At 27.3% G+C, this 3,910-nt stretch overlaps 2 protein-coding genes across 2 annotated transcripts in view; one reads left to right on the top strand and one right to left on the bottom strand.

Annotated features, from left to right (window-relative positions):
* LOC102671372 (microtubule-associated protein futsch) overlaps positions 1-1,594 on the bottom strand; it is a 32,793-nt gene extending 31,199 nt beyond the window's left edge. The window contains exon 1 of the mRNA XM_031512553.1: positions 1,052-1,594. The gene's annotated coding sequence lies outside the window, so the exon portion shown is untranslated. The remainder of the gene's footprint in view (positions 1-1,051) is intronic.
* The window catches only part of LOC102677354 (heme oxygenase 1), a 9,298-nt gene continuing 5,568 nt past the window's right edge, over positions 181-3,910 (top strand). Inside the window, exon 1 of the mRNA XM_006620023.2 lies at positions 181-186. The gene's annotated coding sequence lies outside the window, so the exon portion shown is untranslated. The remainder of the gene's footprint in view (positions 187-3,910) is intronic.

Here is a 3,910-nt window from a genome sequence, read left to right as displayed (position 1 = left end):
ATATATATATATATATATATATATATATATATATATATACATATAGTATATATTATTTACTCTATAGTATTATATATACATATATACATATATATACTATATATATTATATATACATATAGTATATACTATTTATTGTATATATTACTGTATATATTATTGTATATATACTATATGTATATTTACTGTATGTACATACATATTCTTATAAATACAAAGAATTAATTTTAAATAAAAAAATATTATATTAATTCTATTTTTTTTATATTCACGATAACGATTTTATTAAGAAAATAATCAAAAAATATTTTAGATGCTACCCATTAAGATTTGTACATATAAGATCACTTATTATTTATGATAAAATCTTACCGGAGCAAGAAAATTTCGAAGAGAAATTTATGAAAAGCCGTGTCGTCTCACCGCGATTTCATACGGACAGTGTTAGCGTTAAGTATTGCGCAGGATTTGCACGACCCTTTCCCTGAAAAGCGGTAGGGCTATGTCCTATCGTTGAATGCGCAGGATCCGAGCTTCTCTGCTACAACCTTAGATCATTGATCCAAATTCGGGCTAGCTGACTACAAAACAGCATTAAGCGCCTATTCTTAAATCGTGAATTTCGAAAGATTTTTTTTTTCTAAGAAGATTGTAGAAATTCAGAGAAGCACTGATTGTAATTAAAGATTAAAAAAATAATAAATAATGAGAACAATTTTTGATGAATTTTGTACTTTTTGATTAATGTCAGTGTATTTTTTGAAAGAAAAAGAAAACTAAAAAATGAAATGATTCGTATCGTCAATCTCTAAACAATATAATATTTTTTTTAAATATTGAAATAAAAGTATAAAATAATACTCTAGTATCGCCACTGCAGTCTACCCCTTAGTAACAACCCCTCCCGCGTCCACATAGTCAACCGATAAAATCTATACATAGTTTTGTGAAATTTCAATCCCACCACTTGCTTTTACAACTTTTACAATTTTAACGACTCACACCGATGAGTGAGAGTACTAATACCTGTAAAAAGAGATATTTTGCCTTACCTCGTTAGGTGACACGATTATCCAGTTTTAATTTTTCGATTTCTCGATATGTGGTATATCCAGGAACGTTTTTCCTCCCACGAAAAGGGCAATTTTACAAAATATATCCAGTTAGGAAACTGAGAGAACAATCAGATTTGTTAACAATATGTCTCTTGAAATCAACTTTTTCGTTTACGATGCATTAAAAAAAAGAAGAAAACGAGAGAAAGAGAAAGAGAGAGAACGAAAAAAAAAGAAAAAAATAGGAACAGAAGAGGGACAAATGGAGAGCGACAGAAGACCAAGTAGTTTGCAAATACGATGGTCAAGAGGGTGCTGCGAGAGAGAACCGTCGTAAGACACAGCGACACTAAACGTAGATCGAAGACGAAATGTTCCTTTTATCTAAAGACGGGTAATAACGAATTCTTTACTACGATTCACAAATGTCTCTTCCCCCCTATGTTTCAATCAACGATACTCAAACTCGAATTAACTCGGCAGCAACTCTCGCGTTGCGGGCTGCCGGCTCTCTGACAGACTGCGATACCCTTTGCCGCTACCATGCAAAGACACCCCCTCTACGAAGATCGTTCCGGTATCCCCACTAGCGATGCGCACTGACGCGATTAGTTCCGTTCGCGCAGTCCTCCAGACTGCCCGTAACATCTAGTCATTCGGTTTATACACACATACACATTGCCACAGCATCGGAAACGTCGCAATGTAGGCCCCATTTAGGTGTATAACGGGGTCCATACTATACTGATATATACAGATTGTGTATTACATACTCGAATAGCCAGGGATACGAAATCGTACCACTTTAGTTCTGTATACATGTGTGCATGCTCATGTATATGTGACTGACTGATATGACCGGCAAAGCCGGCCGGCACGGTACAATGTTAGAAAACGCCGGTATCGAGGGAAAGGACTTGCACCGGAAACGAGGAAAAACTAAAAAGTATCATTGAAACTTGGAGGTCATCATTGGTCATATTCTGCAGTATGGGTGCGGTTATTTAGGGGAAAATGTTACGGGGTGAAATAATGACTAGCTAAGAAACACGCGATACGTCTGTCTGCACCGGCCGGCACACCGTGAGAAATTAAGGAACTGTTTCTTGCTCGTAATTTATGCACTTATATGGCGAAACATTGAAATGCTTGTTGAAATAAATAAATTTAAAATGATATTTTTAATATTCAATTGTATAGGAAAAAAAAATGTATAAAAATGATATAATTAAATAATAATGATATATAATTTTTAAAAGCATGAAATCTTATTTTTTCTAGATGAAATTTTCTAGATATATATATGTTTTACTAACTAAAATGATAAAATTTTAATTTTCAAGTCATCAATAGAAAATTATACTTAATTTTTATAAAAATTCTTATAAATGCTTTATATAAGATAAAATTGATAAGATAAAATTTTTTTTAATTTAATAATTTTCTTTTATTAAAATAAAACATTTATATTATTTTACTAATAATAAAAATTAAATCTATTAAAATTAAATCTATTATTGAAATATTAAAAATATTTCAATTGAAATAAATATACGTGCCTGTTAAACATATGTATAATATGTATTATTTATTATATACGTAGTTATTATATTATTATAAATTGATTTTAATATTAAATCTATTATTATTATTATGAAAACAGAAATAAGTATAAACATATAAACATGCGACAATAACTATATTATGTCACACTCGATGATTGCCACATATATTTGTCGCACTGCAGGGAGAATATGTATTCTGTATTTCTTATATTCGTTTATTTTATATCAACGATTTTTTTTAAACAAAAAACGAAAAATGCATTTTTTCATTATGAAATTGTAATAAATAAGTAAAAACAAAATTTATAATTTGTTAAATGTTCAATTATCTAATAAAAACAAAATTAAAGAAATGTAATCTTTCATTGAATTTTTTTTCTAAATTACAAACTTTGATTTCTCTTTTCTTTCTAAACAGTTCAAACATCAAAAATAATTTAAAAAAAAATTTCAATAAATAACACAAATGTAATTACATTATTAGAAATTATTTATCATTATCAATTTAATATAAGACTAATAATTCCCTTTTTCAAAGATGCAAATACTATGAATTTACAATTTGTTCTTTCTTATTTTACAAAAATTTTACTTTATTCGATCTAAATATATAAAAAAAATTTGTTTTTAATATAATAATTAAATAAATAAATTAAATTTATAATATAAAATATTTTCTTTATAATTTTTTATTTTGAAACTATTTTAAAAATTTAAAAGATTATACTTTGAAGAATAATTCAGGTATATTTCAGGAACAGCTATGTTATGTAATGAGAATATTTTGAAGGTATAGATATAATTGACTGCAGTTATAATTTTTATCATTTCTTCATTTATTTTTATTTATTTATCAAATTTTTTGCGATTTATATGTTTTCTAATTGTAATAAAAACAAATATAATTATGTAATAACTATAATCAAATTAATTAATTACAAATAAACAATTATTTATACTTATTTAATATTTTTTGAAATCTAAATCATTGGAAATGAAAAAGATATAATAATGTATAATTAAAATGTTTGTTGATCATACGGTCGATATATCGATTCGTTAGTAGTCTTCGATTGCCGCATTGCATCTCACAATCTTCAACCCTGTACCTATGAAAGATCGTACCCTATTAATGATTTATTTCCATCCTAACTTTTCCAAATACGTGAATATATCAAAAATATTTTTATATATTCATTTCTATTGTTTCAAATTTTTCTTTTTTAATTTTTCTCTTTGAAAAATATTTCGATTTATTTTCTTTTCTCTTTCTATTATCGAAAGCATAATT

The sequence above is a fragment of the Apis dorsata genome, unplaced genomic scaffold (genome assembly GCF_000469605.1).
Source record: "Apis dorsata unplaced genomic scaffold, Apis dorsata 1.3 scaffold_470, whole genome shotgun sequence".
Taxonomy (NCBI): domain Eukaryota; kingdom Metazoa; phylum Arthropoda; class Insecta; order Hymenoptera; family Apidae; genus Apis; species Apis dorsata.
Note: the sequence above shows the minus strand (reverse complement) of the source record. Positions and strands in the feature narration are given on the sequence as shown.